The sequence below is a fragment of the Piliocolobus tephrosceles genome, chromosome 16 (assembly GCF_002776525.5).
Source record: "Piliocolobus tephrosceles isolate RC106 chromosome 16, ASM277652v3, whole genome shotgun sequence".
In the NCBI taxonomy this organism is placed as follows: Eukaryota; Metazoa; Chordata; class Mammalia; order Primates; family Cercopithecidae; genus Piliocolobus; species Piliocolobus tephrosceles.
In genome coordinates, this window is record NC_045449.1 from 60,214,761 (window position 1) to 60,239,466 (window position 24,706).

The window sequence follows — 24,706 nt, forward strand, 5'->3', positions numbered from 1 at the left end:
TTTTCTCAGCTGAGAAAATGGTCAAACCTATGGTGTCCCACACTGTGGAAAATGACCACATAAGACAAGGTATGTGCAAGTATTTGGTAGACCCCTACAGAGGTAGGAAGTGGCTGTTACTAGCTGTTTCCAGTGGTATTCTCTGGCCATCTCAGAGCTGTTTAGGGAACATTCCAGCTACAGGGGAGGGCAAGATTTAGAGTAGACTCTCAAATGGGTCCATCTTATTTTTTGTAAGAAGGAACTCTAGTAAGAAAGTTTGAACAAAGATGTGAACAATGAGGGGTTTTGTTTTGCTGTTAAACTAGATTTTAATATGTTGTGTGCTGTTTCTCCACTGCAGAGATTGACCAAGAGTTAGCTGCAGATTGTAGTTCAGTAAGAAGGTCTTGTGGTACGTGCCCCTGCGGCCCCCACCTCAAGCTCCTGCCTCTCGTGTTCTTTAAAGAAATGAGGGCACCTTTGCAGAGCCAAAGGAAAATGCAAGATTATGGAGGCTTAGTCCCTTTATTGTTTTTTTCCCCTGTTGCTTATATTGATTTCTGCAGCAAAGAGCAGTTGACTGGGATTGAAAGCTACTCTGCTGGTCTTGGATGTGGAAGAAAAAATAATTCCCACTTTCCAAATAGAGACTGATCCAGAGGCAGCAGATGCCAGAGGCAGCAGATGCTAGCTGCAGTTCTGCAGGCAGGAATTGCATGTGCAAAGCGGAGCTGACGTCCAGTCCACGCCTCATGGCACTTTGGAAGTGCATCTGACACCGTGTGCCTGCCACACACAAGCCACAAAGACTTTTTGAGGCTACAGGTTATGCCAAAAATTAAGTAAAAATGACATGGCTTCATATGACATTTACATATGTGTATTTTCAAGGTTTCAGAACATGCGCCCTATAAAAATGTACAACTGCATTGTTTAAAACTCTTCTGAGTCTCTTAGGATTTTCTATCAGTGCATGCCTCTCGGTTATCGCTTAAATGTTAAGACCCTAAGCTTGTATGAGCCCCTAAAATGTTTTTGAGTCCCACAGTAAATTTTTGGCCGACCACATTTGTTCTATGTAAGGCTGATAACAAGCCACCACGTGGAATCTCACAATAGGACTTTAGTATCAGGTATTTACAGAGGCCTTAAGCTCATGTTGCAATTATTATGGTTCTATATAAAGCCCCAGGGGAAAAAGTCATTTCATGCCTTTAAAATTACTAGTTAATGTTTAAAGAGTTTATACGGAGTGGACTGAGCCAAGCATTTTCCCCTTAACTTTAAAATTATTACAGAGAGGCCTTAACCTGTTCTGTATTAGATGGTGTTTAAAATGTGACCTTTTTCTTTCTTTATGCTTAGAATTTTCACGATGTGGTTTGCAATTAATTTGTACGTGCGCAGTCTTCATGCTAGTTTCTGTGGACATACAGTGGTGTTGCTAGGCCTTAAGAGCTTCCTGTGTGTGGTTGGGAGATAGGCAGTTAGTAAGCCACGTGTGTGTAAGAAAACCCAGAGCATAGAAGTCCCACGTGAGAGTACCAGGTGCTGAGTACCATGGGGGTGAGAGCAAGGAGGGATTATTTCTGTCCCAGGAAGTCTTTTTGGGAAATAGGGCAGTTATGAAGGACCTGGAAAGATGTTCCATTAATACTTGGGTGAGGAGACAAGATAGTCCTAAGTAGGGAGGGCAGAGCACCCTGAGTAGAGGCGTGGTGTCAGGAAGTGTGAGAATTCTTCAGGGACCGATAGTCGGAAGGGATTCCTCTGCAAAGGCCTGCGGAAGGATATGAAGGTTGGAAAGACAAGTGGGAGCCATTGGGAAGACTCAACAAACGTGTATTGTATTGTGTGTGTTTCACTTGAAAAATTATCATGCTATTAATGATAAAGTACAGATTAATGCATTTTTTTTGTTTTACTGGATTCAAATTGTATTTGACAAGTCATTTCATTCTAGTGTATGCATGAGATTTTCTTGGAATGAGGGTAACATTCTAAAGATAGGATTTGATGAGTCAGTGAGGTATTTTTCAAGTAGATTACTGTACTTAGAAAATGTTATAGTCATAAAATATCTTGGAGTTACAGTTAAGAGTCAATTATTGTTTCATCTATAGGCATCCAATAAAGTTGAATTATGCTGTTATTTTCACTCAATTTCCAAAGCTATGAACTTCTGTAATTTCTATCCTTGTTTATAGTCAGTATAATGTTTAATGCAATGTGCCTGATTTAGCGCTTTGCATTATAAATTTTGCCTAATAAATAGTCAACTTATTTTCTTCCGTATGATGACAGATTTCTGCACAGTGAATGGAGCTTAGTGTATTTATATAAAATACAAGTCTGGGAGAGTTTCCATTATAGTTCAAGTATATTAATTGAGTGTTCAAAAGAATGCAGTATTTGTGGTTTTCTGGCATTCTTTGAATACCATGTGGCTCTTCTCTCTTCCTTCTCACCAAAACCCCTGTCATTTTATTATTTATATAATGAGAAACTGTAAGATACTAAAACATAAGTTACTGTAGGGTCTGGCTTTTGATGCTATGAAGTATCCTTTGTTATTTGAGACTAATGGAATGAAATCAGTGAGTTCCAGCTTGTCTACTAGTATGTTGCTTGAAACAATTACGTTCTTTTGAACATTAAATTAATATATTTGAACTATAAGGAAACTCTCCCAGACTTGTATTTTATATAAATACACTAAGCTCCATTGACCATGCAGAAATCTGTCAGCATACGAGAGGAACAAGCGGATTATTTATCAGGCAGATTTTATAATGCAGAAATACGAAGCAACATAGTACTGTGCTGAAGACGGAACTGAACATTGTTAGGCACTTAGCAATCCTAAGAGGCATCATGAAGTCCATGTGCCCTACACCGTAGAAAAGGCCACACCCCAGAGTTCTGAAACAAGCCTGGTTTGCTGGCTTTCTGGTGTCAAATGTCAGAAGCAGAAAATGGGAGGATAATAAAACAGTAGATCAGTGAGAGCAGCACTGAACTTCAGCAGCTCCTGTAACTGTACAGAAACAAGATTGCTAGGCTGGGCGCTGTGGCTCTCGCCTGTAATCCCAGCACTTTGGGAGGCCGAGGCAGGCAGATCACTTGAGGTCAGGAGTTCGAGACTAGCCTGGCCAACATGGTGAAAACCCTGACTGTACTAAAAACAAAAACAAAAACAAAAATACAAAAATTAGCTGGATGTGGTGGTGCGCACCTGTAGTCCCTGCTACTGGGGTGATGGGGGGAGCTGAGGCAGGAGAATCGCTGGAACCCGGGAGGTGGAGACTGCAGTGAGCCAAGATCAGACTACTGCACTCCAGCCTGGGCAACACAGTGAGACTTCATCTCAAACAACAACAACTACAAAAGATTTCTCACAGCCACTTAGTTTAGGAAGAAGATCCCCATGTAGTTCATGAACCCATTGCTGTGAACCAAAACACTATAAACACCACTGTGATCACTGAGAAAATGTTAAAGTATATTGACATACTCTGTTTAAGAAAACAAGGACTTAAAATGCATTTTAGAAATACTTGTATACATGCTGGTTTAAAAAAGACTGAAAACAAGCCTTAGTACATAGAAAGAAAATATTCAGTTTTCCAGAAAAATGAGGATACTCCCTTACAGTGAGAGTTACATGAAGCCTTGTTATAGTACTTTTAGTCTTCTTTATTCAAAGAAAGAATTACCAATATCATCTTTTTTTTTTTTTTCTTTTTAAGATGGAGTCTTGCTTTGTCACCCAGGCTGGAGTACTGTGACGTGATCTCAGCTCACTGCAACCTCCGCCTCCTGAGTTCAAGCCATTCTCCTGTCTCAGCCTCCCAAGTAGCTGGGATTACAGGCATGCGCCCCCACGCCCAGCTAATTTTTGTATTTTTAGTAGAGACGGGGTTTCACCATGTTGGTCAGGCAGGTTTCCAACTCTTGACCTCAGGTGATCCACCCACCTCAGCCTCCCAAAGTGCTGGGATTACAGGCATGAGCCACCATGCCCGGCCACCGATATCAATGTTTGAAAGTAAATTATTACAATTTCCCTAGGTGGTTAATAAATTACCATTATTTTCTCTATTTTACAGATGACGAAATGATAAGTAACTTACCCAAGGTTATGTTATTTAAGTTTATCAAATGTTTATTGATTGCCAGACTTTTTTCTAGGCTTAAGCAAATGTTGGAAGATACTTCTCTGAGCTTTCAAAAATTTTATTTCTGCTTGTCGGTGCTACAGGAGTTTAATACAGATTTACATACTGTATGACTTTACATTTAAAAATGTATCCTTGGATTAAGACTTATTTTTTTTTAAATCCTACATCACATCATGCATTCCTGAGTGTGAGCTACCAGTGTTTTTGTCTAGGGCTGGATTACTAGAGCTAAAATATTGGGAGAATTAATGAGAAAAAAAGGCTTAATGACTTAGGCTCTGTCAATATCATTTTTTGGCAGGCTATGTTTACTTTCTTCAAGGAAAAATGTCAAGCAAAAGTTTATCAACACAAATACAAAAGAGAAGAACATTTAAAAAATCTGATCATTATAGAAATCGTAGTCAGTGCAGAATGTGTCCTGCAGAATCCAAATGTTTAACGAACGTTGGTGGAAAATATGAAGTGTGTGATGTGATTGGAAAGTCATTTACCATATTCATTTTTCTTTTAGAAAAAAAAGTAAGTTAGATTTTGTATGAGAATAAACCTTACTGAGACTTATTAATTTTGCTCTGAAATTTACTGTCTGATATTAGTCTGGCCAGTCTAGCTTTCCTTTAGATTAATGTTAACATGATATTTTGTTTTTTAGCCTTTTACTTTTCATATATCTGTGTCTTTAAGTCTATAAAACGAGTTTCATGTAGACAGTATCAGTATGTAGTCTAGTCCTTTTTTATCTGCTGTGACAATCTTTGCCATTTAATTGCAGTCTTTACACCATTTATATGTAATGGAATTATCATTAATTTACCTGGGATTATAATTTGCATTTAATGACCACTATCATCTTTCTATTTGCATTCAGTTCATCCTCTTGTTCCCCTTTTCCTTCTTTTGGGATAATTGAGTATTTTTAATTATTTCATTTTATTATGTTTGGCTATATTAGTTTCTAATATGGTTAGCTGTATTAGTTTCTAAGGCTGCCATAACAGATTAACATAGTGTCTTAAAACAACAGAAATATATTCATACACAGTTCTGAAAGCTTGAATTCCAAAATTAAGGCCTTGGCAGCGTCATGCTTCCTTTGAAGGCTCTTGGCAAGAATCTTTCCTTGCATTTTCCTATATTCTGTTAGTTGCCGGTAATCCTCTATGTTCATTGACTTGTGGCTGCATCACTCCAATTTCTGCCTCTGTCTTCACATGGCCATCTTCCCTCTGTGTGTGCCTGCCATTTCCAAATCTTTCTTTCCTTATAAAAATATCAATCATTGGATTTAAGGGCTACCATATTCCAATATTGGCCTCATGTTACTTGATTACATTTGCGAAGACCTTATTTCCGAATAACGTCACTTTCACGTAGACCTGGAGTAAAGACTTTGAGATATTGTTTTGGGGAACACAATACAACCCACAGCATTAGTTTTACTTCTTCGTGTTCTGTTTTGTTTTGTTTTGTGGTTCTAGGGCTTGTAATATAAATCTTTAATCAGGCCGGGTGCAGTGGCTCACGCCTGTAATCCCAGCACTCTGGGAGGCCGAGGCGGGTGGATCATGAGGTCAGGAGATCGAGACCATCCTGGCTAACATGGTGAAACCCCGTCTCTACTAAAAATACAAAAAATTAGCTGGGTGCAGTGGTGGGCGCCTGTAGTTCCAGCTACTCGGGAAGCTGAGGCAGGAGAATGGCGTGAACCCAGGAGGCGGAGCTTGCAGTGAGCTGAGATCATGCCACTGCACTCCAACCTGGGCAACAGAGTGAGACTCTGTCTCAAAAAATAAAAATAGATAAATAAATAAATAAATAAATAAATAAATAAATAAATGAATAAATGAATAAATCTTTAATCAATCAGTCTACTTTCCAACAATATTGTACCACATCACGTATGGTGTAAGAACCTTACAACAGTTTACTTGTATTTCCCCTCATTTTGCCAAGCATCAAATACTATGGCTTTAAGCTCCTGTAGCATCTCCCGTATCTGTCCCCTCCTGTGTATTCCTACTACTGCTGACTTAAGGTGAGCTCCTTGTTATTTCTTGCCTTTTGTCTTCAGTAGTCTGGAGTTTCACCAGTTTACCTTTGCGATCTTGCCCTTACCTATCTACCTTCATTTCTCACTTAGGTAACGTGTTTCTGTCTCTACATATGCCTGTGTATGTTACATCACTGAACTTTGCTCACACTGAACTTGAACACCCTGCCCTCCACTTATCTTTCAAACAGTTATTTCCCTTTCAAGACCAAGACAAGTCTTGCCTTCTTTGAATCACTCAATGCAGTCAGCTGTGGTCTCCCTCTGTGCCCTGCTGTGGATGACACACACCTCAATCTCAGTCCCAATCCCAGGTCCTGTGTTACGTTTTACTAGATGATTTATCCTCTTCCTCCAAAGGGGATAGGAACCTTGTGAGAGTCATCTCCTAGCATCTAGGATGTCATCAGACTTATAATCACTATTCAATGAATATACACTGAATGAAGTTATCAATGAATCTTTAAGTTGAGTACTGGTTTCACTAGTCCTTACTATTTACCGAGAATTGTTTATAAATGACTAAATGTTCCCTTGGTAGGTGTGATGAATCCTACCCACCCTGGGTAAGTTCCATGACTATTCATTGTTAACTTCATCGAAAGTTACTTGAGAATCGAGAGTCATTTTGACAGGTTCAAATATTGACAGAAGGACATGGACATATTTTCCAGATGCCTTAAAAAAATAGGATGGTTTCCTCATTGAAGTAGAAAATAATGAACCCTTGATACCACCAGTTCAAGTCAAATATTTACTTGGGCAAATAATTATTTGCAAGCAGCGAAACCATCTTATGGCATTTTATTCTGACACATGAAAGTGCTTATGAGAAAACAGTACACACATCTTTTAGATAATTTTGACCAGAAATATTGGAAGGACATTCATGACACATCCTGGCTGCTTAGAGGTTTGCAAAACATGTTGCTCCACTCTTTTTTTCTTGAGGCCTGTACACAGATCCCAAGTCATTTTTTAAATATGGAAATGTTTAAGGGGTTTTAATGTTTTCTGATTAGGGAAACCATACCAATCGTAGCTGTAATAGTGGGGCTAGAGCCTGAGGGAGCTTTTCTCTGATTCTTGTTCAGAGGGGTTTCCTTAAAGTTGACAGAGGAAGAACATTATAAAGCAAAAACTGTAGCTCCTTACACTTCTCCTTAGCTGTGCAAATAGAGACCAAAAAATTTACTGAGATGGTGGTGAAGGTCACCAGACCTCACAGGGCTGAGGCAGCTGGTGCCCATGAGGGTGCCCCTCCTTGACACTTCCTTCCTCTTGGCAGGAAGGAGAGGGGCAGAGAGTCATCTCCTGCCACCTCCCTCCCCCCAGAAAACGATTTATAACGCTTGAGGGATCTACTGTGCGCAAAGTTCAACACACATGCCTAAAGGACAAGTCCTCTAACAAATGAGGACTTAGCAAGTTGCCTGCCAGGCACCATGCTGTGTGTACCACACAGGTATTTCTCACTTAATCTTTACAACAACCCATGACGATAGGTGATGTGGTATCCTGAGAGGTGGCCCCCTCTCATGCATATCCGTATCCCAATCGCTGGAACCTGTAAATATTGCCTTATTTGGAAAAAAAGGGTCTTAAGGTGACCCTATCCCGGACTATCCACATGAGCCCTATATGCCATCCCGTGGGCTTTCTAAAAGGCAAGGCCAAGATTGGAGCGATGCTGATGAGGCAGGGAGGTTGGAGGGGGTGAGAGCTGGATTCCCTCCTAGCGCCCACAGGAGAATACATTTTGGTAAGATTTTTTCTTTTTTTTTGGAAGCAGGCTGTCTCTCTGTTGCCCAGGCTGGAGTATAGTGGCGCAATCACAGCTCACTGCAGCCTCTGCCTCCCTGGCTCAAGCGATCCTCCTGCCTCAGCCTCCTGAGTAGCTGGGACCACAGGTGCACTACCACACCCAGCTAATTTTTGTATTTTTTGGTACAGACAGGGTTTTGCCATGTTGCCAGGCTGGTCGCTGAACTCCTGGGCTCAAGCGACCTGCCTGCCTTGGCCTCCCAGAGTACTGGGATTACTGTCATGAGCCACCATGCCAGGCCACTTTCTGTAATTTTTAGCTACCAAGTTTATGGCAATTTTTTTTTTTTTTCAATAGCCACAGGAAGACCGTGCAGGTGCCATTATTGCCTTGTTTTACAGAGGTGGAAACTGAGGCTTAGAGAGATGGACTAAGGTGCCCAAGGTTGTAAATTGGGTGCGGGTGGAGCTGGGATGCACGCTTAGTCCTTCGTCCAGAACCTGGGTCTCAACTTCTTCCTAGTGAAGAAATGCTAATTTTCGTCTATGGCTGATAACAGAGTGGGTGGGAACCAGCCAGGGTCTGGTGTAGCTCAGCAGGTTGCTCCCTTCTGCCATGTGGTAATAAGAATCACTTGTGGCCCAGGCCCCTCTAAAGAGATTGAAGTCTTAGAGGAGGTTGTCATGGGACTCTCCAGGCCATGGGACAGGAATGACAGTGCATTTGCCTGTGTCGTAGCCACCTGCTTTTAATCAGCACTTTCAAGGGGGCTGAAACCACAGATTTCACATAAATTGATATTGAGCAGTTGTGTGAATTCCATTTGGACCTCCTCTGGTGGTGGTTCTAACCCAAATTATTTAAAGTGTTTGGTAGGAACCAAGCCACTTGCTGATGAGAGAGAGGAGTAAAAAAGACAGTGATTTTCCATTCTGGGAATTTTTTTTCTTAAAGCAAGAAAGAAATCCTTAATTGCCTCCTATGTTGCTGGTTTTATTCCCCCCTTTTGAATGGTCAGTGGGGTGTGTTTCTTAATTGTGATGGCACAGATAGAATTCACCTTGGGCCCAAACAAGAAGTGAAGGATTAAGAAATCTAAAAGGAATGAAGTTTATGGAAATATGAGTCACCTCTCATCACACACCACTACCTCCTCTCACAGTTAAGGAATTCCTCTGAAATTCCCTGTGTGTTTCTCTTTAGACTCTTAAGACCCCTGGGTACTTGCATCTCCATTTAGAATGACTTGAGAGAATCCCTGGCCTGTTGTATTTCTATACTTCCCAGTGTCTCACACACAAGGAGACTTGCTTTTCTCACACGTGCAGAGTTTTACTCTTTTTTCTTGGGTAAAGAGATCCAATATTTCTTGGGTAAATAGCCATGATGGAAAATGAGATCCCAGGACAAAAACCAGTTAGATGATATTCATCTGCTTCTGAGCCAGCATTCTCTCACAAAGGCTTCCCTTTGAGATGTTCCTGAGTGTAGGTCCTTGGGGAAAACATGCTGAGTTTCTGTACAAACTGTCCAGTCTCTTGACAATTGAAAGTTCCACAGCAGATTAAAGAAGGCGCTGGGTCCGGCTGCAGTGGCCCACGTCTGTAATCCCAACACTTTAGGAGGCTGAGGTAGGTAGATCATCTGAGGTCAGGAGTTCAAGACCAGCCTGGCCAACATAGTGGAACCCTGTCTCTACTAAAAATACAAAAATTAGCTGGGTGTGGTGGCGGGTACCTGTAGTCCCAGCTACTTGGGAGGCTGAGGCAGGAGAATGGCTTGAACTTGGGAGGCAGAGGTTGCAGTGAGCCGAGATCGTGCCACTGCACTCCAGCCTGGGTGACAGAGTGAGACTCTGTCTCAAAAACAGTTGATCAATCAATCAATCAATAAGGCTCTGGGAATAGAAATGGGAAAGATTCTCCAGTGCCGGTAAAGGAAAGCACAACCCTAATTAAAGCTTCCTGCCAGCATTAGAGGGCCGTTCATTCACTGCCTCCTTCATGGTGTGATGCAGGTGCAAAAGGAAGCAACACATTGGTCTTTCTTGCAAAGAGCTTGCAAAGCTGTATTCTGTTGAGCATGTAAGAGTGGGGAGCTGTGTGTTTTATGAAAATGTCTTTTGTTGCCAAGCATAGCTCTTATTAAATGGCATCTTTTCTTTTAAAGCCTATATAACTTAGGAGTTACATGGGCAGTTACATCAATTTTGTGTTGATATATAGTAAATTACCCCAAAACACAGTGGCTTAAAACAATTGATGTTTATTATTTCACAGCATCTTTTTTTATTGTTGTTTTTTGAGACAAGATCTCACTCTGTTGCCCAGGCTGGAGTGCAGTGGCACAGTCATGACTCATTGTAGCCTTGATCTCTTGGCCTCAAGTGATCCTCCCACCTCAACCTTGTGAGTAGCTGGGACCACAGGCGTGCACCACCACACCTGGCTAATTTTTTTTTTTTTTTTTTTTTGAGACAGAATCTCACTCTGTCACCCAGGCTGGAGTGCAGTGGCACATCTCAGCTCACTGCAAGCTCCACCTCCTGGGTTGACGCCATTCTCCTGCCTCAGCCTCCCGAGTAGCTGGGACTACAGGCACTCGCCACCACATGCAGCTAATTTTTTTGTATTTTTGGTAGAGATGGGGTTTCACTGTGTTAGCCAGGATGGTCTTGATCTCCTGACCTCATGATCCGTCCACCTCAGCCTCCCAAAGTGCTGGGATTACAGGCGTGAGCCACCATGCCCGGCCCCTGGCTAATTTTTTATACTTTTCCGTAGAGACAGGGTTTTGCCATGTTACCTTGGCTTCATGGTATCTTTGGGTCAGAAATCGGTACCCAGCTGAGCAAGGTGTCTGCCTCAGGGACTCACACAAGGCTGTAATCAAAGTATGGGCTGGGGCTGTGGCCATCTCACACCTTGAGTAGGGGAGGACCCATTTCCAAGCCTGCTTTTTCGCAAGCTGTTAGAGGAAGCCTCCCTTGATTCCTTGCTTTAGGGCAGCTCTCAGCATGGTAGCTGGCTTCTGTCAGAGTGAGTCAGAGAGGGCGAGCAAAACGAAATCAGTCTTATACCCAATCCGGGAGTGACACCCATCGCTTTTGCTATATTCCATATACTTGAAGTGAGTCCCTAGGTCCAGCCCATACTCAAGGGGAGGATATTGTCTGAACACATGAGTACCAGGACGGGGGGCAGGGGCAAATTAGGGGGGAACTCAGAGGTTGCCTGCCATAGCAGAACAGTAAGTTTCACTTGAAGCAAACATGTTTATGACAATCCTAATTTATATATATGAGAGAGAGAGGGGGATTATCTTTCTCTTCTTTTTTTTTAATGAAGTATAATTCACATATTACAAAATGCATCGATCTTAAGTGCATAGTTTGAATTCTCAAAAATGTTTAGGATTTTTTTTTTTTTTATAAAACCCTGGGCCATGAGATTTCTTTAAATGCTAAATACTATAGATTTATTTACCGTGTATGTATTTATGTACAATGTAAGCAATAGGTGTATTTGGCCAGGCACAATGACTCACGTCCATAATCCTAGCACTTTGGGAGGCTGAGGTGGGCAGATCACGTGAGCCCAGGAGTTTGAGGCCAGTCTGGGCAACATGGCAAAATCCCATCTCTAGGAAAAATTACAAAATTAGCTGGGCATGGTGGTGCATGCCTGTACTTCCAGTGACTCGGGAGGTTGAGGCAGGAGAATCAACAGAGCCTGGGAGTTAGAGGTTGCAGTGAGCCATGATTGCACCACTGCACTTCAGTCTGGGTAATAGCTAAGATCCTGTCTCCAAAACAAAACAAGAAGATGTATTTTTTATGGATTGCATATAACAAATGTCCCCAAAATGTCATGGCTTAAGGCAACACCATTTATTATCTCGCAATTTCTGTGGGTCACAGTTCAGCTGTGTGCTTCTGACTGAGGGTTTCTCCCAGGCTGTAGCCCAGAAGTCTAATCATCTAAGGCTGGACTGGGGAAGGATCTGCTTCTCAGCCTGCTCATGTGACTGATGGCAGGATTCAGTTCCTCATTGATGTTAGACTGGACCCTTAGTTCCTTATGGCTGTTGGCTGGAACTTGGCCCTCATTTCCTTGCCCCATGGGCCGCTTGCTTCCTGAAAGCATCCGAGCCGAGACTATGAGGGGAGAACTGCCAGCAAGGTCGCAGTCATGGTCTTTTATACTCTAATCACAGAGATGACAACCTGACATTTTCTCCATAGTCTGTTCATATGAAGCAAGCCACTAGGTCCAACTCACACTCAAGAAGAGACTACACAAGGGTGTGAGCACCAGGAGGCAGGGACGCACTGAGAGCCACGTCACACGCCGCCTCCCGCCACGTCTGATGACATACACTCTAGACATAACTATTTTAAGAACCTACCAGTTTTATGACTCCAGGTATGTCTTTTCAGTAGAACATCTAAATACAGACAGCTAGAATAACTAAATTTTATAAAAATCTGAATAATTTTTTTTTTTTTTTTTGAGACAGAGTCTCGCTCTGTTGCCCATGCCAGAGTGCAGTGGCACGATCTCGGCTTACTGCAACCTCTGCCTGCTGAGTTCAAGCAATTTTCCTGCCTCGGCCTCCCAGGTAGCTGGGACTACAGGCACGTTCCACTATGCCTGGCTAATTTTTGCATTTTTAGTAGAGATGGGGTTTTGCCATGTTCCCCAGACTGGTCTCGATCTCCTGGGCTCAAGCGATCCACCCGCCTCAGCCGCCCAAAGCGCTGAGATTATAGTGTAAGCCACCCAGCACCCGGCCTGATGAATGATTTTTAAATTATGAGACTCCCCTATGCTCAAATGAGATTGGATCAAATAATGTTTTCTATAGCAAATAATTCCATAGCTAGAAAGATCTTTGGTAGGTAGTTTCCTTCCTCTTGTGTGTTCCCTGAACTCTCCTACTGACATTTTATAATATTTTCACAGATTGCTGAATACTCCTGCCTGCAAGAGGTAAAGAGCTTAACTCTTACCCTCTTACATGTGGACTAGATTTCACGACTTGCTTCTAATGGATAGAATATGGTAGCAGTGACAGTGTGTGACTTCTGAGAATAGCTGTAAAAGGCTTCGTAGCTTCCTCATGCTGTTTTTCTTGGATCACTTGCTCTGGGGAAGCCCAGCAGCCATGCCATGAGGACACTCAAGCAGCCTTTGAAGGAGCTGCTGGTGAGGAACTGAATCTCCCTGCTGACACTGACATGAGCGCAGCATCTTGGAAGCGGATCCTTTCATTTTTCAGGTACTGTGCCAGGGCCTGTGAGGGAACCAAGACGTGTAAGACATGGCCTGTCTTTAGTGCTTAAGGAGTAGAGGAAAGCTGGTGCCATCTCATTGTTCAGGAGATGAAGTGTGTGACCGGGGTGATCCAGAGAGTCTCCTTGAAAGCACAGTGTTGAGCCTTGGACCTTGGGGTAGAATTCAGACAGACTGATGGACAGCTAAAGTGGTTCAGAGGCTGGGGTATAGCATGAGGTCATTAAAATGATGGTGCTGAGAAGTATAAGACCTATAAGCGGAGAGCTGGGCACCAGATGTTGGCATGAAGAGAAAGAAGACACCTGTGTTCAGAAGTGAACCTGCCAGGGCAGAGTTAAGACTTCACTGGCCAGGTACGGTGGCTCACACCTGTCATCCCAACACTTTGGGAGGCCAAGGCAGGAGAATTGCTCTAGACCAGTTTGGGCAACATCACGTGACTCCGTCTCTATGGGAAAAAAAAAGAAGTAAAAAGTAACGAGAAAAAAAGTTATTTCTCAAAAAATAGCCTTGGACTTGTTCAAATTTGAATCAAGTGTGAACTTGCCCCCGTGGAGCCATGGAGCCCAGGCTGTGTGTCAGAAAGCCTGCAAAAGGCTTCCTTGACCCAGAAGATTTTTAGAGCCTCCGTTACCAATCACGCTGTGACATGTTTCTTGTTCCCATTGGGGCCTGTGTTTCAAACTTTGGGCTAGAAGAGAACATTACCATGACTACTCACATCATTTCTATTACTTAGAACTCTTCTCCCCAGTATTTCCATGCCCGTCTCTACCTTTTGAGATCCTACTCACTCTCCAAAGGTAAGATGACCTGTTATTTTAAAGGACTTTTTTTGGTGGGGGGCACTAGCAAATAAATAAAATCTATGGATGTGAAGGGAGTTTGGTTATGATATCCACTGCCCCATTAGCAGCCTTGTCCTTCCTCTTGGCTTCCCAAGCTGTGTGTTCTGTTGAAGAGGAGGTCTCTCCTTGCCCCAGGAATGGACCGGCCAGTTGGGATTATCTGTTGCCTCTGAACACTTGTAGTACTGTGTCGATACCATCCCATTATACTTGTGATTCCACATTCACCTTAAGTAGATTGTAAATTCTTTTTTTTTTTTGAAAAGACAGTCTCACTCTGTCACCCAGGCTGGAGAGGAGTGGCACAATATCAACTTACTACAGCGTCCACCTCACAGGTTCTGGCAATTCTCCTGCCTCAGCCTCCCAAGTAGCTGAGACTACAGGCACATGCTGCCACGCCTGGCTAATCTTTTGGTATTTTAGTAGAGATGGGGTTTCTACCACCCCGTTGCCCAGGCTGGTCTCGAACTCCTGAGCTCAGGCAGTCCACCCGCCTTGACCTCCCAAAGTGCTGGGATTACAGACATGAGCCACCATGCCCAGCCAGTAGATTGTAAATTCTTTGAAGGCAGGTATCATCTCTTCCTGTGCAGTCAGCACAGCATTTTAAATACAATGCTTGCTTAGGAAGGGCTGTTTTTCTTTCTGGACTGTTGAGTGTGGCAGGTGGAGGGAGTGCCACACAACCAGACTTGTTGGCTGTCACACACACTTGGCTTCTTTTATGGAAGTTGCCACCTGCAGATCCCTCACCACCAAGAACATGCTTTTCTACTGTATTGCAGAATCTTTGTGGGGGATCGTCGTTCGTCCTTAACTTCCTTTGTGCCACATGCTTCCCCACTTCACTTGGGCACCTTTGAACAGAGAAGCAGGATTGCTGCCTCCCCACCAGTTGTCATAGATGCTCTTTGCAAATGTCCTTCCTTGGAAGTATATCTTGTAGAAATCCTAGTTTCTAACTTCATCCAAGAAATGTCTAGACAACTTGTAGCCTAGATTATCCTTTAAGAGCCACTTACACTACTGGAAAACAACTCCACCCAGATTCTTATTTGAGTTACAGGGACAAGAAGTCTTTGTATTGTGGGTTATTTATTTTTTTTTTTTAATTGCTGAGACTTCTATTATGAACTACCACAGTTGACAAACAGTTTCCATAGCAATTTTAGACTGTCCTTAGGTGAAGGGTTTTCCTTCCACATGCTATTTAAGATTAAACATGTGTGGAATCCAAGAAGTCATAAAATTATTTCATGTGTCATACCTTGGCAACGCGTGCTACTAATTATTTTTTTGTTCCTCGTTAAATATAGAGCCTTCTCATTTATTTTGTCAAATGAATTTTCCTCTACTATTTTTTTTTTTTTTTTTAAAGAAAGATGCTCTGTGAAAAGGAAGCCATTCATCCATCCAGGTGAGCTCTGGATGGGCGAGCCAGCCACGGGACCTCCTCCCTGGGACTGTTGCTCTTTTTGACTGAGCTACACTTTCGGGCATCGAGTTTCTGTTTACCACCTGGATGCTTTCCATTTTGAACACATTTGGGCCTTTCACTGAAAGGCACTTTAAAAATTCAAGGTTTTAGCATCATTGCCGAAAACATCTACTAAAATGTGCATTTGTACCTGGAGTCATTTAAAACAGATGAGTTAACCTCCTGTGCTCTGAGAATAATCTTTTCTTTCTTCTTTTTATTCGTCAAGACAATAGTCTTCATGGGCATTAGGTGACAACAGCTATGCAATTCCATTTTAGTACGTAATACATTATTTAAAGAGGTTATTGGAAAAGTTGATTCCTGGAGCTAAAGAAATGGAAATATTTAACCAAAAGAAGAGAAACTTTGAAGACCTCAAAGCTTTCATGAGATGTTTGAAAGGCAGTTGAATGTGGAGAGGGTATGCTATCTGCTCAGTTTTGGCTCTGTTTCCCCACCGAATCTCACCTTGAATTGTGTCAAGAGCAAGACCAGTTTGAGACAATTGAATCATGGGGGTCGGTGTTTTTCCCATGCTGTTCTCATGATAGTGAGTTCTCAGAGATCTGATAGTTTTATAAGGGGCTTCCCCCTTTGCTCAGCTCTTTTTCTTCTCTCTCCTGCCGCCTTGTGAAGAAGGATGTGTTTGTGTCCCCTTCCGCCATGATTTTAAGTTTCCTGAGGCCTCCCCAGACCTGTGGACTGTGTGTCAATTAAATCTCTTTCCCTTATAAATTACCCAGTCTCAGGTATGTCCTTGTAAGAGCATGAGAATGGACTAATACACTACCTGATACTCCCCGGGGAAGAACCCCACGGCATCAGGATAGGGGATAAGGAAACCAGTTTGAGTCAATGGAGGAGCAAATTTGCCAGCAGTTTGGAGCTGTTGATAGTTGGATTCGATGGTTTCATGAAGTTGTGAGCCTCTGGATTCAGAGACCAAGTGACCACCTTCCCCTTGTGCTGAGAGGGAATTTCTTCAGCTGGTTGGAAATGGAATGATAGGTAGGATCCAGAAGGGCCATCTAACTTGATAATTTATGTGATTATTTTCTCATTTAAGGGAGAGAATATTATCTACAGTGTTTCTGATTTTTTAAGGGCCTTTGGGAAGGATATAATGAATTATTCAGAGACTTCTCTCTGTGAAGCAAGTTGCACAGAGACAGACAACTTGATACAAATTACGATTCTAAAATTGTTAGTAATATATTTTATTCATGCACTCTACTTACAATAGATTTCCTGCTTGACATTTCTTAGACATGTCACTCATGATCCCACAGTTGCTCTTTGAATGGGTGCGAAACCTGTGCAAAAAAAAAAAAAAAAAAAAATTATGTACACAGTCTAATGGATTATGCAAGTCTTAAAATATCTCAAGAAAAAGATTACTCATTAGGATTTTTGAATGAATAAATTCAATATAATTGTTGGTGCAACTGCTCTCTCATGTAATAGGTACCAAAATCTGATTCGTGTTTTATATTGGGGGGACAGGTACTTTTCTGAAGAATTTTAACAAAGGCAAATAAGTACCTCTTCTAGGGTGCTTTATAGTAGAACCCACAAAGATTTTCTTCATCAATACTATCAGTACTGCTTTTCTCTCCATACTTGGAAAACCTAGAATTTTTTTGCCAGTACTTTTTCGCTGTTTTCTTCTGAGTGGTAAAATCCATCTGGGCAGATTTTCTACAGGCCTGTGAGGGGGTGTTAGCCAGAGAGCAGTGTTTTGAGCTCATGTACAGAATAGCTACCTCTGGATAGAAGTTCTCATCCCAGTATCCTCTCCCAGGCCCCAGTTCTGCACAGGCAGAGGACACCATCCCCATCCAGTCCAGACACCTGCCAGCAAATGCACTGATTTGCTGACATCTAGGGAACCTTGTGTTGCTTCTGAATACTGCCCACTGTTCCCAAATACTGAAATATTTAAGAACTTTATAGCTCTAGCCAATACTGGAACAGCTGTACATTCAGTAATGCTCGTGAAATGTGGCAGGGCCCTGTGCTGCTAGGCTTGAGGCCCAGGCTCCTGGTGGTTGGTTTGATTGGTGGTTCATGCACCTGATAGTTAAACTGTTTATGGGTAGACGCTAGGCACTGTGCAGACACCAAAGCATAAACATTTCCCCTCCTGGGGCTTCTGGTCTTGTTGAAGAGACTGAGAGTCAACATGTATGCCAATAAACACATTATTTGTTTAAAGTCACAGTAGGTGCTATGTAGGCGAAAAACAAGGAGTACTGGTAAGGAATAGGAGAGGAGGGCTTTGCTGGGATGGGACCTTTAGCGGAGACTCGGGATGTGTGGGATCAGTCTAGGGAGAGGAGAGGGGAGCATGCCAGGGAGAAAGGAGCTTGGCTGAGGGCCTGGAGCACCTGGGGCAAAGGGGGACCTGGTGCAGGCTGAGGCAGGTGAGCTGGACAGAGGCAGACAGGGCCCAGTGCAGTGAGGAATTTGATTCTCATCAAGCTGCAAAGGAGAGAGTTATAAGGTTTTAGGCTGGGAGTGAGATCACCTCCTGACTACTGCCTAGGAGGAGTGGAGAGTGACGGGGGAGGGAGGACAGACTTTAAGTGGAAAAGAGAGAATGTGAGAAGAGTAGTGGTTGTCAATTGCAGTCGTTTTAGTCCAAGGTGATGATACCCGCAACTGAGGTGGTGGCAGTGAAGCAGCTGACAGTGAAGGTCTGCATGGAGGTTCGGCCGTGGACCTGAGGGGTAATCCACCATGCAGTGCAAAACGATGACCCTTGGACCGGGCACGCTTCTCAGTTAACATCTGATGCTGCCCTACTAAAGGCAAAATGGATGGTCCAATGCAGGCAAGGCGGAAATAGTGCTGGTAAGAACTGAGACCACCTGTGCTTGCCATCCCTGTGCATTGGAACAGGCCTCTGGTCAAGTGGAACTGTTTGGACAGTACACATTTGAATCTGTGACAGCTTTTGCACTGGACCGGGAAAGTTTTGGGCAAAAGGAGTCCTTAAATCAGAGACTATTTACGCAGGGACAGACCTTAAAAGCCCTCCAGGTCGGGCGCAGTGGCTCACGCCTGTAATCCCAGCACTTTGGGAGGCTGAGGTGGATGGATCATGAGGTCAGGAGTTCAAGACCAGCCTGGCCAATATAGTGAAACCCTGTCTCTACTAAAAATACAAAAAAAAATTTAGCTGGGCATGGTGGTGGGTGCCTGTAGTCCCAGCTACTCAGGAGGCTGAGGCAGAGAATTGCTTGAACCCAGGAAGCGGAGATTGCAGTGAGCCAGGATTGTGCCACTGCACTCCAGCCTAAGTGACAGAGCGAGACTCTGTCTCAGGCAAAAAAAAAAAAAAGCTCTCCACCACTCTTATCTTAGAGCTTAGGGAACTAAGGCTCAGAGAGGTTTGAGTTATTCGGTTATTCATACAAAGACACGTGTTCAGTGAGTGACAGAGAGAAACTATCCAATGAGGCAAACTTTTTTTTTTTTTTTTTTTTAAGAATTTTGAATGATATACTTATAAGTCTTCTTTAAGTCCTTCTAGGATCTAATTTTTATAAATCCTTTCAGAACTAATTTATTTAAGGATTAAGCCAGTCAAAACCCCAGAACTGTTTCAAGTCAACAGCTTAAAAGTGGAATCTGAATGTTAACCAAGATAATTTTCCTTGTATGTGGACGGCGGTAATTGGGCCCCAGTCTCTCATGTGAAAAGCCAAACAGATTCAGATCTAATGAGTTCTGGCCGCTGGGACAGATGGATTTTGGAATTTGCTATTTATAGTGTTTTCAAGTGTCACCTTCCCCTTTTAATAAGCACTGAGCTGTGATCTGGCCTCAGGAGACTGGAGCACATTGGTGGGTGTGCTGGGGGCCTCGCAGCCGAATGACTTCTGGTCCAGGTTTGGAGTTGAAGGTTTAAGTTGGGATGTTGGCTGTTCCTTACAATTGAGGATGTTGAGGTGCGCTTGGTGGAGGGAGGCTCACCCCCACAGGCTTGAGGAGGGTAGTTGCATTTCACGTGCTGAGGAGGAGAGCAGTGGTGTGGTTAAATCAGGAATAAAAAAATATGAAGAAATTGTGAGGGAGGGCCTCAGCTGGGCCCGAAGGAAATCACGAAAATGAGAATGCAATTTAAAATGTAAAATACAAACTGAAATCGAAGCCGTTTCTGTGAAACATTAGGAACATTCTGTAAGTATTGCTGGTCAGGAAAGCACAACAAATTGTCTGTGTTTTGAGCCCATTATCAGTGTGTTATTTAGAGGAGAAGTTCTGATTTTTGCTAAGGAGTTATTCCGAGTTGTGAAGCGGTGCGGTGTTGGGGGAAGAACACCACCAGCTCCAGGCCAGCTGCTCCATCTCCTGGAATCTCCCTTTTCTCATCTGTAAGATGGGAGTCAGGGCGGCCTGCGTCTGATCACACTGAATTGTTGAGAGGCTCAAAGGAGATAATGTACCAAACATTTTGTCAGCCCTATGACGCCATTCAAAGTCTACTGCCTCCCAGCTCTGTTTTCTAAAATCAGGCTGTACATTCGAATCACCTGAGGAACTTAGGACAATTACTGGCCCCACCACTGGCATTTTTCATTCTCTTGGACATTAGAGGTTTTCCAAAGCCCTGGAGGTCATTCTGCTGGGCAAGCCTGGCTGATGGGGCTCGGAGGCATTGGAGGGCCTGTCCACCCTTGCCTTTGGGAAACCAGCCAGCCAGTGGTCCAAGGAGATTGTCGGCTGTCTTTCCAAGTCAGTGCCATCTTCCTTCCTACGCATTTCCTGTCTCCCAGTTTTCCCCTGGAAGCTTTTCCATTTAAATATGAATTCAGCGGCCGCCTGCTGGGATCTGAAGTACTAGCGAGTTGACTGCCTGAGGAGGTGGGCCTGTGGAGAACCAGAGCTACAATTTTCCACAAAACATATCATTTTAAATGATTCTGAAGCCTGTTAAATTACACTGATGGGATTAATCTGATAAAGTGGTAACAGGGTAGATGCACAGAAGTGATCGCTTTCACATGCTTTTTAATTCAGTCAAAATTAATGAAAGATCTTGTGTTTACGGACAGAACTGGAGTTTAAAATTCTAAGTACAGAATCCATTAGCCTGTTTTAATGCATGAATCTAACTTCCTTGTCCGTGCGTGAAACTGAACTGGAGTGCAGCTCGATGCTCCTCTGCCAAGTGAACAGGCAGAAGGAAGCCACATTTTACCCTTGAAGCTGGGTTAGCCCTGCGCCTTGACCATGCCACTGAGAATGTATGTTTCTAGTCTGAATCCTTTTGGCTTTATGTTGTCATTCAGCATGTGTCATGTCCACACCCAGGGATAATTCCTGTCTTAGAAATAAGGCGTATGATCCAGCAATTACACTTCTGGATATAGACCCGGAAGAGAGTCTCGAAGAGATACTTGTACGCCTGTGTTCATAGCAGCAGCAACATTCACGATAGATAAGAGGTGGAAGCAACCCAAGTGCCTATTAAACAGACAAATGGATAAACACAATGTGGTAATTACATATGATAGAGTGTTGTTCAGTCTTCAAGAAGAAAGAAATGCTGACACCTGTTACAGTGTGGATGAACCCTGAAGACTTATGCTAAATGAAAAAGCCATTCAAAAAAGGACAAGCGCTAAACGATTATATGAGGCACTTAGAATAGTCAGAAATCATGGCAAGTAGAATGATGGCTGCTAGAGGCTACAGGGAAGGAGGAATATTTATGGGTATAGAGTTTCAGTTGCAGAAGCTGAAAGAGTTGTTGAGGTGGATGGTGGTGATGGTTGCAGAACAATGCGAATGTACTTAATGCCATACAGCTGTACACTTAAAAATGGTTAAAGTGGTCAATTTAATTATATATATATTTAAATAATTAAATATATATATATATTTAGTATCACAATAAAAAAAGTAAAACATAATTAAAAAAAAAAAGTAAAACATAACAAAAGAGTAGATGTAGCTATAGGAGCTCCCTGCCTTGATTCAGATAGTACCACCCTGTAATCGCTGGTGAAGTCTACAGGATTTTTGCCGGCATGGCAACCACCGTGCTGTCCATTCTCGCTCAGAACTGTACAAGGAAAGCAACAGTCGTGGAAGTGTGTCCAGGCATGCTGGAGGACACCTCAGGGGAAGCTTATCTGACAAGGACGCAGACATTTTTCAGGTTCCCTGAGTCTTCTATGTGGTCCGTCCTACCAGCTGTAGTTATCTGATTTTCCAGTGTATGTGGAAATAATAGCTAAGTTTGTTTTTTTTTTTTTTAGGCAGAGTCTCACTCGGTCACCCAGGCTGGAGTGCAGTGGCGCTATCTTGGCTCCCTGCAACCTCTGTCTCCTGAGTTCAAGTGATTCTTCTGCCTCAGCCTCCCGAGTAGCTGGGATTACAGGGGCCCACCATCACACCCGGCTAATTTTTGTATTTTTAGTAGAGACTGGGTTTTACCGTGTTGGCCAGGCTGGTCTTAAACTCCTGGCCTCAAGTGATCTGCCTGCCTCAGCCTCCCAAAGTGCTGGGATTATAGACATGAGCCACCGTACCCGGCCTGCTAAAATTTTTAAAAACACTGTATGCCAAGTCCTGCAAGAAATGCTTTAACTATAACAGTCATTTTAAAGGATTTTCTTATTATCCCCATTGTAGAGGTGGCCAAAACAAGGGTGGAAAGAACGGTTGTTCATGGCACACAAGCACCAGAGCCAGGATTTGACAGGCAGACTAGCTGTGTCTGTCTTGTACATGCATCCTCCATGGGTGGAGTAAGTGCCTGTAAATTAGCTTGATAATTTTTTTTTTAAGACGGAGTCTTGCTCTGTTGCCCAGGCTGGAGTGGCATGATCTTGGCTCACTGCATCTTCCACCTACTGGGTTCAAGAGATTATCCTGCCTCAGCTTCCTGAGGAGCTGGGATTACAGGTGTTACACCACCATGCCTGCCTAATTTTTGTATTTTTAGTAGAGACAGGGTTTCACCATATTGGCCAGGCTGGTCTCAAACTCCTGACCTCAGATGATCTGCCCACCTCAGCCTCCCAAAGTGCTGGGATTACAGGCGTGAGCCACTGTGCCTGGCCCGCTTGATTAATTTTTATGCAGAATGGTTTTATTTTATTATTATTTGGAAGGGAATAATGGCCTTTCTCCATGATTGCCGGTTATATACCTGTAACGATAGCAGCTATTTCATCCTGTTACGTTTTCTTTTTAAAAGAATAATTTTTTAGAGCCATTGTTTTAGGATTATAGGAAAATGGAGTGGAAAGTACAGTGTTCCCTTATATCTGCCCCTCTCCTCAACAGTTTCCCCTCTTATTAACATCTTGCATTAATTAGTGATTAGTGTGGTACATTTCTTATAACTGATGCAATATTATTAACAAAAGTCCATGGTCTACATTAGGGTTCAATCTTGGTGGTGTATGGTCTGTGGGTTTGGACAAATGTGTCATGGCCTGTGTCCACGTTTGTAGTGTCATACAGAGGATCTTCACTGCCCTAAAAATCCTCTGTGCCCCATCTGTTCTTGCCTCCCTCCCATCAGCCCCTGATCCTTCTATTGCCTCCATAGGTTTTCCTCTTCTGGAATGTCATATAGTTGAAGTCATGCGGTATGTAGCCTGTTCAGATTGGCTTCTTTCACTTAGTAATACGCACTTTAGTTTCCTCCATGCCTTTTCTTGGCTTGATAGTTCATTTCTTTTTAGTGCTAAATCATACTCCATCATCTGGATGTACCATGGTTTATCCGTTCACCTATTCAAGGGTATCTTCGTTGCTCCCCGTCCTGTGCTCTTTTAAGATTTCAGTTTTTGACCCTTGATATGACGAGATGGGAAGGGCCATAAAAAATCTTATTCTTTTTCTCCTGTTGACTTAGTCTGAATACTCCAGACTATGCTGACCTGTGTGGTTCAGTCTAGGAACCGTAGGCTCTATGAGGCTGTTGAACAATTGAAATGCGGCTGGTCCAGATGGAGATGTTCGTACTGTCGGTGCAGATGCACATTGGATTTCAGACTTAGTATAAACAAAAGTGTAAAATATCGGTAATTTCTTACATCAGTTATTATAGAAATGATAATTTATGTTGGATTATATAAAACATTTAAAAACTGTTGTACTTGTTTATTCTTATTTATTTATTTATTATGAGACAGAGTCTTGCTCTGTGGCCCAGGTTGGAGTGCAGTGGTGCCATCTCGGTTCAATGCAGCCTCTGCCTGCCAGGTTCAAGGGATTCTCCTGCCTCAACCTCCCAAGTAGTTAGAATTACAGGTGCCCACCACCACACCTGGCTAATTTTTGTATTTTTAGTAGAGACGAGATTTCACCATGTTGGTCAGGCTGGTCTCGAACTCCTGACTTCAGGTGATCCACCTGCCTTGAACTCCCTGAGTGCTGGTATTATAGGTATGAGCCTCTGTGCCCAGCCTCTTTTTAACTGTTTAATGAAACTACTAGAAAACTGTAAATTACCTATAGCTCACATCATGTTTCTGTTGGGCGGTGCTGCTGGGAAAAAGAGGAATGTGTGACTTTTGTCCATGGTGCCCCTTTAAGGATGTTATTCAGCTGATGTTTCTTGGGTACCTGCTATGTGCCAAGCGCTGATGAAACACTTCAGATAATTCAGTGATTGAAAGAAACAAACCCCATGACTTCGTAGGTTTTAGTACATTAGATTTGAATATTATCAAATTATTTTGGCATTTTTTCTCCACAGTAGCACTACTTTGTTTAAAAGACCAGAGCCGGCTGGGTGCGGTGGCTCATGTCTGTAATCCCAGCACTTTGGGAGGCCAAGGTGGGTGGATCACGAGGTCAGGAGTTCAAGACTAGCCTCACCAAGATGGTGAAACCCTGTCTCTACTAAAAATACAAAAATTAGCTGGGCGCAGTGGCAGGCACCTGTAATCCCAGCTACTCAGGAGGCTGAGGCAGGATAATCACTTGAACCTGGTGGGCAGAGGTTAGAGTGAGCCAAGATCGCCCCACTGCACTCCAGCCTGGGTGATAGAGTGAGACTCTGTCTCAAAACAACAACCAAAACACACACACACACACACACACACACACACACACACACACACACACA

General features: G+C 43.1%; 1 protein-coding gene across 2 annotated transcripts in view; it reads left to right on the top strand.

Annotated features, from left to right (window-relative positions):
• Positions 1-24,706, top strand: part of PRKCA (protein kinase C alpha) — a 502,110-nt gene that overhangs the window by 241,221 nt on the left and 236,183 nt on the right. The window contains exon 1 of one of the 2 annotated variants that reach the window (XM_023212011.2): positions 50-69. The exons of the other annotated variant lie outside the window; for it this stretch is intronic. The gene's annotated coding sequence lies outside the window, so the exon portion shown is untranslated. Of the gene's footprint in view, positions 1-49; positions 70-24,706 lie in introns of those variants that run through there. 2 annotated transcript variants of the gene reach the window in all.